This window comes from Diadema setosum, chromosome 2, assembly GCF_964275005.1.
Source record: "Diadema setosum chromosome 2, eeDiaSeto1, whole genome shotgun sequence".
Classification (NCBI taxonomy): Eukaryota; Metazoa; Echinodermata; class Echinoidea; order Diadematoida; family Diadematidae; genus Diadema; species Diadema setosum.
The window spans coordinates 6888547-6904917 of record NC_092686.1 but is presented as its reverse complement, the minus strand read 5'-3'; positions in this window follow the sequence as shown (position 1 = coordinate 6904917).

The following is a 16371-nucleotide window of genomic DNA, read 5'->3' as shown; positions in this document are numbered from 1 at the left end:
AAATTAGAAGTTATTTGGGTCTCTTTATTGAACGATTTGCTTTTCTGCCGAGCATGGTGAAGAACAGTGTATAAATGTGAAAATATCTCACCGTCATTATGATTTGAGAGAATATTGGAAAACGTCATACATTTCGCTCGAGACGTACCAGAATGTTCATTTGGTTGTTGTTGTTGTTGTTTTTTTTTTGAGGGTTTTTTGTTTTTGTTTTTGTTTTTGCTTTTTGCTTCAAACTTCATACTATTCATCGAACCACCAAAAAGTAAACACAGAAAAAAAAAAAAAAAACAGGACCGGACGTAATTACGCATTTGATTTTCCATGTCTTTCTAACCTTTGGTATGCAGCAATGTGGTTACTTACAAAGAGGGCTATATCTACATGTACATGTAGGCTATATCTACTGAAAAAGGAGCTATTTAAAAGTGGTTTATTCTATAATATGCGTCTCGAATAACAAGCTATATTTATACAAAATTACAGCGGAACGTATGCATCAAAATCGTCATTAATATCATAAACACAAATCAGCACAATTACCATCATCACTATACTTCACCGAACAGTACCTGGTTCCACCACATTCGAGCGTTGCAACTCCTTGCATGTTCTCCTTCTCAGTGTTAGCCCGTCCTACGTACGTGGCAGACGAAGGAAAAAAGAAATGATCTAAATCAGAGCACTCAAACAAGCGCTATCTGAACAAATAGAATTTCTCCTCCTTTTCATCCAGAGAACGTGGCGTTACGCGCCCCTAGTAAGCCTTAATGGATGAGCACTGCAAACATTGTTCGAAATCACTCCTCGCTGTAGTGTGTACCTATCTGGTTATGAAACCAAATCACAGAATCTCGGACGACCTAATTCAAGAAATTTCGGACGAATAAGCAAACGCCTTCCAATAATTTTAAAGAAAGCTTCAAACTATTCCGCACCCCGTCCCCCTCCAAAAAAAAAAGAAAACAAAAGAAAATCGAGCATAAGTGTTTTTAAACTGTGTGCATCTGTGACAGAGGTTTTTTGATCAAATTTGCAAAATAAAAAAATGACATCATTGATCTTCGTTCTTCTTCTTACATTAAGGCCCTGTTTTATGAAGAGTAATAATTGATTATGTAGTTGATTTCTATCATAAGTCTATGGTAGCCTGTGTGGTAAGGAAATTTAAAATCGATTATAGCTTTAGATAAAGCGGGGCCCAGGATTCGCTGACTGCACACTAAAGCCTTCCTATTAAACATCGAATCATGAACACCGACTTTTTTTTTTGCACTATGTGGATTTTCGCGCAAGAGAAACTTTGGGTAGAAAAGTGGCGTGGAATCGAATATAGCACGATGTATAGTATAATCTCATATTAATTCCCACGTGAAGTTATTCGCGGGTGAAAAGACTTTACAAACTTTTTTTTTTCTCGGAGGCAAATATTCAAAGAGCTAAAAGATATTGTCAATATATACCAGTCAGGGAGACTACCTATTTTGAGGGAAGATTGAAATCCCCCCAAAGAGGGAATATTGAACCGCGAGCAGATGTTACGTAATGGAGCAACGTGATATGGTCAGAGCGAACCGTTACAGATGTTCTCTTTCCAGTCGCTATGAGAATAATTCACCGAGAGGGAGAGAGAGAAACGAATGTACACACACGCGAGCGTACACACACGGAGGGTCATCCGCATCGAGTTGGAGGACGGATCGTTGTGTGTAGCTATTTTTAGCGCTCCTCTCTCCCCCTCTCTCCTCCATCGTTCTGTTGCTGCGTACCCGTGATCGATGATGCTGATAAGCAAAATCCCCAATCACTTACCTTTTGCGACCCCCATGGCAGAAAAAACAAAACAGCAAGTGAATTGACCATGCACACCGACATTGTGTTGTTGGAAGGCGGAGCATGGTCGTGCAGACCTATGTTTTGATCGAAGTTAGAGCACGAGGAAGAGACATGCAAGTTTGAAGAACAACAAAAACCTTCACAAGACAAGACTAATAGTGAGAGGTAATTATCATCTATTAACTCTATTTCAATTTCAACTATTTTAGTTAAAAGCATATGTGATTGTGACGTGTTGATCAAACATTTCTAGAGACAAAGTGAGGGTGGATGTCGCAATATAGTTCCCTGGTTCATTACCGTGATAGTGTACGTGTGATGTTGCGATGATCTAGATGAGGTAACCTTGTGGTTGCATGATCGCAAGAGAGCAAGTAAGCATATGAGGACACTGATGGTCATGTAGCAAAAAGAAAGAACCCCGGGAGCTCCGGCGGTCCGCAGTTGACGTTCGACGGCTGTGCGAGAGCTCCAGCGTCATGCAACCTATTAGAACACCGGTCCTACGGTGACGGTGCCTTCCGTCTCTTGCTCTTTTCATTCGGACATTCCACAGAAATACGGGCAAACCAGGAGTTTAGGGGACCGGACTATCTAAGTACAATACCAGTTCTCACCAACTCTTGATCATTTGACGAAAAAATAACTGAATTGTTGATAGAAATATCGGCAAAAACATGACAGGCTACCACAATTCCCATAGACGTTGAAGCTCAGCGGTAACAGCGCTCACGTACGCACGGTTCATGCATAGCGCATTGCAGATACACACACAGTCCGTCCCTGTGTTTCGTTGAATAATCGCTGCAAAATAAGAACGCCTTGAAAGAAACTATGACACGGAGATTCAAAAAATACACTTTGGATTCGCGTTTTCATCCTTCAATTACAAATTTTCCTCACTATATGTGAATATTGATTTTTGGAGGAGATAAACTTTATTTATTCATCTTTCATTGGGTGAAATTTCAATATCAACATTAAATGAGGATTTTTTAAGGTGAATTTTTAAAGACATGCATGTCAAAACGATGCAGTGATAGCCATTGACTTTGTACGCGTCGAGCTTCGGCCAGAGACTGCGGAAAGGTCATGAATAATTCATTAAGTCCAACTTTCCCGATTATTCGCGAATATCTCCATTCCTTAAAAATCGGCTGTCTCCCTGACTGTATACTGTGATATCATCTGGAAACAAACTGATTAATATCTGAGAATATGCTCTGCGATTACCTCACACTGGGTCCTTAGTCTATTTACCTGATAGCGTCATCTGCAATTAATAAAACCAGGAATGTAAGGAGCAACTACTAACAAAATCTATTATGGTATCCGCTACAGTGCTCATAGGCATGCAGACCATAAAAGAGATAAACACAAAAATGGCCAACAACGCAAGGCAATAAATCTCCGCCAAAAAGGTCAGACCTCCAAGCGACTTCTTAGTCATGCATATTTGCATTTATTCTATCGACCTCGTAATTCACATGGAATTATCTCTCTTTGTTATCGAGCTCCATAGCGATGGATGACATTGTTCAACTGCATTGATTTGAGCACATACATCATAGTCAGACATGTTTACAGTGGCCATCTTTCAGAGATACAAATAAGACAAAAACAGGAAAAAAATCCGAACCAGCAAAACAATATCATCAACAAAATGACAATTATGTAATCTTCGTGGGTTGATTCTGTATAGTTTGGCTTCAAGAGGCTGGATTTCATCCAGAAAACGACAAATAGACAGCATATACATGTTTCAATGACCATGAGAAAACTTGTGATGTTAAGGATAAAGTTTGTTGTTCAGAAGGTGCGATAATCCGAAAACGAAAAACGGTTCGTTGTTCCCAAGGTTCGTTAATCCGAAAACGAAATACCATGAATACGGTTCATTGTTCTGGAGGTTCGTTATTCCGAAGACTCGTTAGTGCAAAAATTGGGAAAAAAGGTTGCTATTCAGAAGGCGCGACAATCCGTAAACGAAATAAGGTTCATAATTCCGAAGGTTCATCACTATGCACCTTTTTCCCTTTTTCCTAATTTTAGGAATAAGGAATTTTTTTTTTTTTGATCAACGAACCTTCTGAATAGCGAACTTTTTCACTTCCGGTTTAAAGTAGAAATGTCTACATGTCTCTTGCGTTGTTGTAGATTTTTTTTAAAATCCAGGAAGACGAGGAGAAGAGAAAATGGTAGACAATGTGAGCAAGAGCGAAAGAAAGAAAGGAGAAAGAAAAATAGGTAGAAATTCAACGAAGACCTCTGCGCAAGTTTTTAAATCTAGAAGTAGCCACTTAAACTTTATCGACCCCGGAAGATCACTTCCAACTGGGCTAATGTTTGACTAAACCCGTCTAAATCCCCCATGTGACCTTTAACAGCTCTCCACCTGTGCGCCTCGTAACGAGACATCTTGTGTAGATATGAACGTACTATGTCGGATGAGGCATGACAACATTTTCAACTGGTTGCTCAGCTTATATGCCAGCATGTGCGTGCGTGTGTTTATGTGTGTTTATACACACCAAGTACGTCCAAAATTTGCTTATGAAAAATAAGGACTGCGTATGTATAAGGGGGGGGGGGGATTAGCAAAGTTCAAAACACTTGATCAAAAAAAAAGAAAAAAGAAACACCAAAATTTACCTGTACGTCGTTGCACTCTGAAGTAGACGGCGCCTCCCCAGATACATCCTCTACCGGGGAGATTCCAAGTTGCGCAAGCTGCTCGACTATAAAGATCTAAGTATAATTCCTTTTGCTTTCTTCTAGAATGGAGATAAGGAGTAGAGGAAGAAGCACCACGGAGATATGAGACCATCTATTGGACACCTCAACCAGCGTCAGCAGCAAGTAAACACGCGAGACCATCGACACTTTGAAAAGTAGGATAATAATCGCCATTCCTTCACCACTTCGCCCTTCTTTCAACTGTCAATATCGATAGAAATGAAAATTCTAATCTCCCCTGAGCCCCTGGCGCTGGCGAGAATCTCGGCTCCGCGCCGCTGCGCCACAAACTAAATGAAAAGAAAAGGACGAGGAATACAAAGAAACGAAAAGCGGGAAAGTGCAGCGCTGTTTTCACGAACTGATTTTGTCTTTTATCTTTCTTCCACAGACGAGAGGGTGTGAGGCAGTGGCGGGGAAAGATCTTTTCCTTTCATTTTTCTTGTCCGAGGAAGTAAGAGTGCAGCTGCGCCACACCGACCTTAAGATTTGACAGCTGTAATAACACTCAAGACTTAGTAAATGCACATCGGTTTTTTTTTTCTTCATGGGGTTGACTTTTAAAGCGCCGGAGGTACATGTATGTTCTACTTGACCTCTGTGAAGGAGGAGGTGAATGCAGCAGTAGTTACGACGCTTTGCAATGTTGATTTTAGGCACAACGGATAGGCTCACGTAAAGATGGCACTACAACATATGAGGCGACGAATTTATAAGGGGAAACACAGCGAACATGTTTTTTTTTTTGTTGTTGTTGTTGAGGTCCATGTTTGTAAAGAGCTATATCACGTGAAAGATCCAATAGTTGTACTTACCTGTGACAGTTTTGAATCATCAGTTGCCGATAAGCTATCGTTTGAGAAAGAAGCTGTCATATTACCACAAGTAAATACAACCATTGGATATGTGTAGAGACCGCTGTATCTATAGTCATCAACAAGCCTTATGAGCTTATTTCGCAATAATATTATATGGTTTCAAATTTGTGAAAAAGAGGATAACGTATATGGTTTCAAATTTGGATCTTCATATCATGACCCTTCCAAAAAAAAAAAAAAAAATGCAGGAATTTTTATAAATGTGAACTACAGAATTGAGTTAGAAGATACGGTCATCATTCTGACACTTTCTCTGTTTTTAATCATAAATAACACACATGAAATTAGATAAGTATATTTTAGAATATACTAGAAAAGACTATAATCTCGAATGATAATTCCAAGACGGTTAACCAGTCGTCTGCAGCATGACGAAGTACTTTTGGTTGAAGAAGGGTAGCAGTTGCTGTTGTTGTTTTTTTTTTTGTGTGTAATGTAATGCCCCAGTCACATATGAAGATGCTCAAGGATCTACACGGTGATCCGGGGACGTCCGGGATTTTGGTATGACTGTACACACGGTATCAACACGGCAGCTACACGGATAAGGCCGGAAGAGCGCGGCGTCTACACGGACAAACACGGCATCTACACGGATCAACACGGCATCTACACGGCAGCCACACGGACCACCCCGGATTGCTCTGCCAACACGGCAATCCCCGGATGACGCCGGATGTTTCTGACCTCCAAAAGTTGCCTTGTTGGCCTCCCGGCGTCAACACGGATCTCTCCCCGGATCAGATCCGGGGTGGTCCGGGGTGATCCGGGATGTCTATGTGACTGGGGCATAAGATCACATAGACATCCCGGACCACCCCGGACCACCCCGGGTCTGATCCGGGGTGATCCTGGGAGAGATCCGTGTTGACGCCGGGGACATCCGTGTTGACGTCGGGGAAATCCGTGTGTGTCCGGGGACATCCGGGGACGTCCGGGATGCCAACACGGCAACTTTTGGATGTCAAAAACATCCGGCGTCATCCGGGGATTGCCGTGTTGGCAGAGCAATCCGGGGTGGTCCGTGTGGCTGCCGTGTAAATGCCGGGAAGGTCCGTGTTGATGCCTGGAACGACCGTTTAGGTGCCGGGAGTATCCTTGGCAGTCCATCTCTCTTTTTTTTTTTACATCAAGATCACACGGACCCACTCGACTTCCCTATAAATTGGGGGAGATTTCAACATCATCTCACTTCTCTCTGCTGCCACAGGCGCTGCATCCATGGATGACGAGATGAGATTGAAGTTGCTGAGCTGCCAACTTGAATTGCGAAAGAATCAAATTGAGAATTGCCAAGAGAACATGCAGTTCTATTAAGAGGAATTCAAAGTTTTGTGAATATCGGTTTTGAAGTGGTCGAGATATCCAAAATAAAGTAAAAGAAAGCGGTCCTAACAAAATATGATGGCCCATCTACTTTTATTTGGACTTCTTTCTTTCTCACTATCTGGTACATCTCAGCCATTTCTGAACCGAATTTCATGAAATAAACTTTTAATTCCTCTTAAAATTGTATGCTCTTGGAAGTATGTCGTATAAGTGGATTTCGATTATCTTGCAAAAAGTTAAAACCTGAATCCTCATCTAAACCAGAACTGTACTATCCCTTAGAATTATGGCACAAACAAAAAATGCAGTCAGATATACGTTCCAAATCCATATTTCTGCTTTGTTGTGGTGTTTGTGTGTGTGTGTGTTTGTGTGTTTTATGATTACAATAACTTTTTGTCTGTAAAAATCAACTTACCGATATTTTAAGGGCTAAAGGCTGGTACTCGCCTTATGTTGTCAACTTCACAGCAAACGCGACTATGAACTGTGTTCATTATAATTTTGCATTTTATCTCCATAAAGGTTAAAAAAAAATCAGGTTTTTGAATCGCATGTTTCAGTGATCGGGGTTTGATGTATTCAAATGTGTCAGTGAACATAAATGCTTTGTCAGATACGTTACCATCATTTATCGTTTCTTGAGGCTTAATTTATTACAGACAGGTACAAAGGAAAATTGAATTCATGTGTATTATTTGCATAGAAATCTTTTCCGATTTCATTTTTACTGTCTTTCGTGTAATTACAAACTTTCTGAACTATATTAAGAAATTATAACTATATTAGATTATTGTGGATTTATGTTTGTTTGGTTCTCGTATTTCATGTATATCTCAAAGTTTTATTGATATGATTGAAGATTTATCTAATCTTCTATCTATGACGAGACCATTCTTTACGATTAGCAGTGCGGTGTTTTACTGAAATAGTCACATTGTGATGTTCTTACAAGTTCAAATCAATTTATTGGCATGATTGGCGTTGGTTCTGAAACGTACACGCTATATAACGGAACTTCTAATACGTAAGATACGTTACCACACTGGTCGTCTTCTGATCCAATTTTCTAAGATGCTACCTCTGGTAACGTATCTGACATGTGGTTTTAACATGACTTAGTTAAAAAAAAGGACTCTGCGTTTGGAAATGTTTCTGGAAAAAAAAATGAGCGTTCAAAAATCACCCATTGATTATTTTGTGTTCCTACAGGATTGAATTTCTGAATTGGTTAAAAATGAATGAAATCTGTGATGTTTATTTTTTTTGTCACATGTAGGCCCTACAACTGTAATTACACACTTTTTCGGAGAATGGCCCATACGACCCCTTTAAAGATGCAACATAATCAGTTTAATATGTGATTTTTTTTTGATGATTTACTCAAGAAGCAAAGGCAATGTTGACGTGACGAGAACGAGAAGACTGATGAAAATTCAAAATTTGCTCGCTTTTTCGTCTGCAGGTGTGGCATGTGTGTAGCTGCCGTGCTGGTCCGTGTTGCTGCCGTGTTGGTCCGTGTTGCTGCCGTATTGGTCCGTGTAGACGCCGTGCTCTGCCTGCATGGACCGTGTAGATGCCGGCTTTGTCCGGCATGTTCCGTGTTAGCGCCGTGTAGATGCCGTGTAGATGTCGTGTTAGTCGGCCTCATCGGTGTAGCTGCCGTGTTGATGCCGTGTGTACAGTCATTAATGCTCGTCGACGCTCCATTCTGGGCAAATCTATCCCGGATCTCCCCGGATCATCGCACGCATGATCCGGGGATTGCCGTGTAGATCCTTGAGCATCCGTGTTTATATGTGACTGGGCTTAAAAGAGAAAGTCATTGCAAAGCAAGGAGCGCATAAGTTGCATAACACAACTGTTATTCAGAGACGTGAGAAAAACTGAATGAGAAGGGCCTTACTATAATTTGTAAAAGTTTGAGATTCTTCTGCGGGCAACAGGTGTGTGACGCTGAAGTGGACACGAGTACACACGGTAAAGCTGCTATATAGCACACCATTACGCTAGATTAGCGAGGTGTTGCCATGGCAACAGCGCCTCTGTTATAGCTTCTCTCGCGAAACGATGGGATGCGCTATTTTGATTAGCAAAGCTTTTATTTGTTTTGTAGTGTTTCTTTTTTTTTAACAATTGCCTCGCCATTGCAGCAAACTTATTAGTTGCATATTCATAATTCAGTCTTATTTTGGTATGTGCTGTCGTTTGGTACAGCAATCACGAGTTCTAAGTTAACAAGCTGCAGGCCTGGCATTCAGTTACTTGTCATTTCCATGATTATGTAGAGGAGCGAAGAATGATCCCCAGTTACCAGGTACATTACATACGCCGCACGACAATAATATATTGGAACAAAATGAGGGAAATATGCTGCTTGAAGCAGTATAAAACCAAAGCCATTTGGGCTTGAAGTGCGACGTTGATTAATTGAAATCAGGACGCGATCTTAATACCACACTGGCCAGGCCTGCTCAGATGCTGTGAGGAAAAGTTAAGACTTTCCCTCGTATCTCGTAGCATGGGCACAATAACCTAAATCGCAGCAGAAAATTTAGAAAGAAAGAAAAAGAGGTTCGGCTGCAGGCTAAAAGATATCGAGAGCGGAAGAAGTAGAACAAATTGCTCGTACTTGTCATTTTATCATACATCGCAGATACAACTTAGAGCGAAAAGAGTGAAAGACAGATAGGTAGGTAGATAGATATACAGAGAGAGATAGAGATGTAGATAGCGAGATAGAAAGAGAAACCAAAAGAACAGAGAAAGAGAGAGGGATGCTGATAAGAAATGTATTTCTTACAGTGTTTATCAGATAACTTCGCGTTGTTTTCATACGAAGGCGCGTAGCCTCAATTCTAATGCTGTGCTATCCCCCATCACCACCCTCCCAACCAGAAAAATCTTGGAGGAAATCGATTTTTTTTTCTCTGAAATCTGAATTTCTTTTAGCTTTTGAGAAGCCGTTCCCAGAGTTTATCACCTCTTAGTAACTAAGGAATGTCCTATCGGCAGTATATTCCTAACCACCTGTTGGGTTTTCATTTGCCACTCACAGTTAGTTTAGGAGAAGTGGTTTCGCAATCAACTTTTTTTTTTTCTCAAGAAAGCAATCAGTTTTAATTCACTTACATACCCCAGTTGCTGATTGCCAGTTTAAGTAGAATACAACGCCATTCCATGTTTACGTTGTCTTTGACATCAAGAATAATAGCAAATTACAAACTTTTTCCTTCTTAACCAATCGGTCACAACTTGGTCATATCACAAACATCGACAGACGCAAATTGGAATAGACAATGCTGTTACTGTTTCACACCTTTCTCATGTTTTTTTTTTAATAGATACAATTGTTACAAAAACCTTAGCAACTTCAATCACTTTCTGCCATAAGTCAGCATTGCTAAATTCTTGAAACGCCACAGCAACTTGATTAGGAGAATATAACTTTCGTTTTTCCTCTTCAAAATGGAAATTAAGCAAAGATTCGCGATGAAATCTAACATCCTTTAATTAATATCCGCATTTGGATCAAGGTCACTCTTTCATGAAATTACATGAAACCCGAATACCTTGTGACTATCACACCTTTCGTCTGATAAAATGAGACTGCTACTACTGGATCTAATCTATCAAAATTTTCGTTATGAACTATAATATCAAATTTACTTATATATATATATATATATATATATATATATATATATATATCACTCATCGATTAAGAAAAAAACAAGACCAAAAAGAACACCATAGCCTCCATCTCGTACAAATGTAGAAGCAAAGAAACAAAGGGGAAGGGGGCAAACGTACAAACAATCATCGGCCACAAATCAAACCGTAGCACAGAAATCCATGCAGTTACGCACGTAAACTCCGGTGAACGATAAGCCGCAAACTAGTCCCATGCGCCCTTCCCTCTGAAAATCACCCACATACTTACATACTTACAGAAAACATGGAAACCAATCAGATCGACAACAGTACATTTACACACGCGTTCTCATCATACTAGCACAATATGGATGTAAGCGACTGGCCTGGCTGCATGTCGAGGGAAAGATATTAATCTCGATCTAAGACCATATCGAGTCCCGCAATATATCGTTTCAATCTTCATAGTATGGAAGAACGTAAATGAAATATTCGTCTCCTAAAAAGTTCATCCGGCCCTCGGATGATTGATAATTGAAAGAGCTCAATCTCGACAGTTTTCCATTCCAATTAGCTTCTAAATGAATATTTGTTTTTCCGTTTCGGTTAAGAGATCTAGAAAATACATCTAAATCATCCAGCCAGAGTAGAGTAACACAGACTACATTGATGCCAAAAGAGAACATTTTGTGCATGGCGCACGATGAAGGAAAAAAGAGAATTTTTATCTCCCCAACAAAACAAGCTTTTTAATAAAATGTACGTAATCTTCGACAGAGATACATTACAGATGGGTGGATCGATGGACGGAGGGATATATAGATAGACGCATGACAACAAGACACATTGGTGTAAGGAAGAGTGACCAGTGTGTATATAGGGAACAAAGTGTAAAGCCTGAAAGAGATGTAGTTAGGATGGACAAATAAATAGGAAAGAGAGATATCATGGACCTATGGATAAATGAGTAAGAATTAGATTGAGGTATGAAGAAGTTCGAAAGCAGATACTAGTAGTCAAACAAGCACATATTATTACATGCACCTGAACGAAGGCTGGAAACTATGATAATGATAGATGCATTACGTTTGAGGCTTTAATTCGAATAGACATGGCGTTTTCGTGCTAGAAGGATGTAGTAGTCTTTCTCCAACCACTGATGAATCAACAAGTAATTCATCATCATTTCTTCTACTTGCTCATCTCATTTTGTTTTTCTTTTATATCACGGACAGGTGATGTATGCACATTAGATCGTTCGGGACGTGCTCGCGTCAGGATTATGGTGGACATGAAAATTGACTTGCGCCGTCCGTCGTCTAGGCTTCCTTGATTTTGATGCCGGTAATTTACGCTCCTCGTCCTCTTCACATTCATCTCATTCCACAGATCAGTCGAGAACCAGTTTGCTAGATTATGACATCTGTCTCGAAGCAGACGACAGAGGGGTTTTTCCTGCTTGTATTGTGTCGGTAAAACCTGAGTAGGAAGTTGGATCTTGATGACCACAGATAGTCTACATTCCTCGCACTCAGTGTTCATGACAACATCTCTGAATATTCGATACCAGACTATCAGGTCAAAAACAAGTGCAGCCGGATGTTCTCAAAGGCCGCTTTCAAGCGCAATGAGTTATTGCATAGCAATGCGTCGTATATCCATTCGTTGTACATCCATACGAGGACTATCAAGTCTTAAAAGGGGCGGGGGGGGGGGGGGGTGAGCTCTCGAAGATACGTGTAATTACCTTCCAGTGTACATCAAGGAGAGAGTTGAGAAAGCAACTTCAAACGGTAAAACTTCCCTACACGGTTAACCTGTTAGCATTGATATATATATCGAAGAATCAAGAAATAAACTAGTAATGCATTATTTCGCCAACAAAGAATGCATTTATTGTACTCAAGTTTTCGGTGGCCTAAAAAAACAATAACCTCATTCTTTATTGGCGAAATAATGCATTACTAGTTTATTTTTTGATTCTTCGTTATTATTATTATTATTATTATATATATATATATATATATATATATATATATATATATATATATATATATATATATAAATTCAGCAATTGATCTCTTGCAAACGCTGGCTGCCACTATGGAGGAGGGTGAAAAGGAGGTAAGGGAAAAATCGGACAGACCGCTGTGATAACTTATTACATACGGCTATCGAATAGCGCATCCGGAATTGCTTTGTCCGACAGGAGGCGCCATTTTGTTGGTGGAATAGTACTGACGTCATCATGTAAATCATCGGGCATCGCGTTGTTGTCATGCTCTAAACTACCATAGACACGATTGTGTGAGTGTGTATATACATCTCTATCACATTCTTTGTTTTTTTTTGTTTGTTTGTTTTTTTTGCGTACCAGATAACATTTTGCTTTTACTTTCCTCTCCGTATAGTGATAAGTTGCGATCATCCGTCAGATTTATGCGTTACTAGTATAAGAATAACTCCTTGTGATGAACTTCAACTCGTATAACACTCACGTGGGCTTTTGAGTCTTCTTGTGCCCTCTAAGGAATTACTTTCTGCAACAAAATATGAGCACAAAATAATGCGCAACACCACACACACAAACACACACACACACACGCACACATAAGCCTCCATGCTTGGATAAATCATACACAATGTTATGTTTTTATCGTTTCGTCTTAGAGATCCGAAAACGCTCTTAAACGCATCACCATTTCTATTTCGCGACCTGCAACAACGCATCTTTGCACTTGAGGGGGGGGGGGGGGGTGGGGTGGGGTGTGAAGTACAATTATAAGATAAAAAGGGGGATTTGTGGGTGTTTTTTTTAAGAAAGCAAACAAGAAGGAACTGCAAAATCCCCTCTGCTTTAGTGATTAAAGTAATCATTATAATTTGGCGAGAATTGTTGTGGTAATCTTACAAGAACAGAAAATTATATCCAGAAAGTGAACAGACCTAATAATCACTTACAAGAATGGTAATCATGGTAGAAAAAAAATCAATAATGCTAGTAATGATCATAAAGACACTGACAAGTGAAGACGAATGGGTAGCTAAGGAACTATCAGGAGGGGTTGGAGAGAGAAAATGAAAAAAAAAAATAGTTTCGTACTGCTTGTTTCATTACGGAAGATGACTATCAGTAATCACTCCAGCTTGTATTTAATCGGGAGAAAGGATGTTTACCGAAAGCACGTCCCCTTTGCACATAGCGATTTATCCGTTGCATTTTCAATATGTGAATAAATAATTGCAGTACATTTGCGTGTATAATATGTATGTTCATATATAAATATGTGTGTGTGTGTGTGTGTGTGTCTTTGTGTATGACGGATGTGTGTGTGCCCCTAGTTAGTAGTGGAACATAAGGCTTGGGACAATTCTTTAACGTAATCCAAGCATGGTATACTGTATACTTTACAGGAAGTGATGATCATGAAATAAAACATTGATGAATGTACAAATGCACAATAATACAACAAGGAGTACACATGCCTATTCTTTCCCTCATAGGTCGATTGGCTTCCATGCGGGGTGAAATTTTAGACTTTTAGTTGCGATGACTGTAACATCACGTGCACAATCATAGTAAATTGATAGTTTCAGCTCCGTGAGGTCCATGCATCTTTTCCGGGTTTTTTCCTTCTCATCGGGACCGTAATGTATTTGCATCTCCTGTCTAATTACAAAATCATAACAATGGAGATTTATCACCGTCTCTGTTGTCTAAACCAATCATCCCCACTCCCCCTGGAGTACGAAGCGTACGGTTCTTCTATAAAACGTGCGCGACATCGGCCGACCGTTTTATTCACAGGTCGGCGTCGCAACCGATATAAAGGGCGGACTTGGGTGCGTGAGCGCAATGGCAATTCTAGTCGAGCGCGCGAGCGGCGAGAATTCGTAATAAGCGTCCGTCTCCAGAAGGTCAACCGCGTGCAGGCGAAAGACGAAGGCAGAATTAGAAGAAAAAAAAAACTACAACATCGGCGATATTAATGATAGTTCAAGGTAATCATTAGTAACGGCAACGTACAAAGCGCGTTTCAGCTGTTGTCACAAAGACAACCCAAAGTGTGAAAGAAGACAATGCTTATTTAATAGACGAAACTATACAGGAGTATATGTAGAGGAAAAAAGACGGAAGATCATAGGGAGAGATAAACACTCATACAGTGGGAGAAAAAGAGTGAGAAAGAGGATATTACAGGGAAACACAGGTGGCTCAGATAGAGAGAATGATAGATAGATGGTTGGATAGAGAGAAGGAGAGGGAGAGGAAGAAAAGAGAGATGAGGGGTTGAACAAGAAGAGAAGTGCAGCTCTTCAAATGAAGAAGGAAATGAAGGGCGTAATGCTGTCAAACGTTAAGTGTCCATTACGGGATGTGGTGGACGATCCCTCGAGTATCTTGAGTGTACCGATAGATCGCCAATTCTGCTATCGATCTCGCGGTATTTAAGCGCGAGGCCCCTCCGGGGAGTATAAATGTCTCCTGGCAATATCTGGTAATGGGGCGAGTTGTTAAAGGGAGTGGTATATGATGGTCTCCCTCTCGCTCCTAGAAATCCCCGTGTAATTTCATCTGAAAATGGACTATTGAGTGTAAGAAGTACATGTTGAAAATTTCGTCTCAATTTCTCCTGGGCTGTTAGGGATGAGAATGGGGGAGGGGGTGGGTTATGGAGCTAGTAATAAGAAATTGGATGCTTTTCTTAATCTATTTCTTATTGCTTGTTTGTTGTTTAACCTTCTTGTTACCGGAGGCAACTTGAGTTTACGCATTGTTAATTGGGTTTAAGCTGGTGTTCATGTGCGAATCAAGAATTCTACTGACAAATGTGATACACACAGAAGGCATGGACAGATAGCATGACATAATAAAAGTAATGACCCACAATGATTTTCCTGCTGATATGCAAATCAAATGTGTATCAACTGTTAAACGACCTGCTGCTACCACTATTTTTCATGGTGATAATAATGATAATGATGATAATAACAATGATAATCATCATCATCATCATCATTATGACAGTGATAGTAATAGTAATGATGATGATGATGATAATAACAGTAATAATAATAATAACAATAAAAGAAACAACAATATTACTGATAGTAATAAGAACAATGATAATGATAAACATCATAAAGATTTCACAAATTTGAATAACATCATAAAGGTTCATTATCATGATCGTTGTTTTTTGTTATCATTACTATATTATTTCTATTATGAAAATGATTTATAATGCCTAGTATTCACGATGCTTATCAACTCTCCAGCTATGGTAACTTGGCTATTGATTAACTTTAGTATACCTATTAAGCAGATATTTTTAAAGGAAAGCCCTGTACAAGCGTGTTTGGTTGCGTTTCATTCACGATACGAAGCGATGATAATGAAACAGCATTTATAAATGGCGCCATTTATTTGTAGAAACATTCAAAGGCGCCCGGTTCCCACAATGTGTAACACGCTAAGTGCACGAGAATCAAAAGTATTTTAACTACCTGCAAATTTTAAACAGAAACTCTTGATTATCTTGTCAAAAGCAAGACATATAGTAGTATAATTATGTTAGTTCTCACCTCCCTTTGGCGGTCATTTTCAGACCCCAAAATTGAATTAAATGACTTTCTCTTTTCTCGACTGATGCACTGCAATGTTCCGTTTGCAGTTTTATTTTAATCACACACATTGTCAAAACATTGACCTAAACAGTCATTAAGAACAAATCCGCAAGTTCGTCATTAATCATGTTAATGAACGAAAGCAGGTCATGGCACTCATTCGTATACTGTAAGTTTGCCGAAAAGGGTAAAGGTTTGTACTCGCAGCGATGCGTGTTAACAAGATAAAAAGAGACCCTAATTTACTACTACAATTATATAGTTGATTAATCTCATTTTTGCACACACCATCAACTACTTTAGGCCAGAATAG